The sequence below is a fragment of the Poromitra crassiceps genome, assembly GCF_964638095.1.
Source record: "Poromitra crassiceps genome assembly, chromosome: 30".
NCBI classification, from domain to species: Eukaryota; Metazoa; Chordata; class Actinopteri; order Beryciformes; family Melamphaidae; genus Poromitra; species Poromitra crassiceps.
The window spans coordinates 14,303,630-14,304,093 of record NC_139652.1 but is presented as its reverse complement, the minus strand read 5'-3'; positions in this window follow the sequence as shown (position 1 = coordinate 14,304,093).

The window sequence follows — 464 nt, the reverse complement described above, 5'->3', positions numbered from 1 at the left end:
GTTAGTTCCCCCCCCACCCACACCCACACCCACACACACACACACACACACACACACACACACTACGCCCCGGCCAGGTTTCTTTAGCCTCCGCTTCTTTTGACTCCAGGCTTCCGGTCGCTAACGCAGGGCAAAGTCAACAGATAATCTGCCCTTCCCTCCCCGACGTCCCCGTGTTACTCGATCACTACTAACAAACACCGGCCGCAGCCTGAGCACAGTTAGGCTAGATGGATAACGCAGCTATGGAAATAGTCCGGTTGTGTACGGGGTGTGGATGGTGCCAAGATAATCAGTAGGATTTGAGGAATGCCTCTGCCATGGCTGGACCCGGCAGGTTCTGGACCCGCCACTTTTTCCTTCTGTGTCTTGGGGGGGGGGAACTTCAGTGCTTTGACTGCATTACGGCTTCATTAGCGGGTTAGTTAGCGCTCTGGAATAATATTTGGAGTAGCGGAACGCAG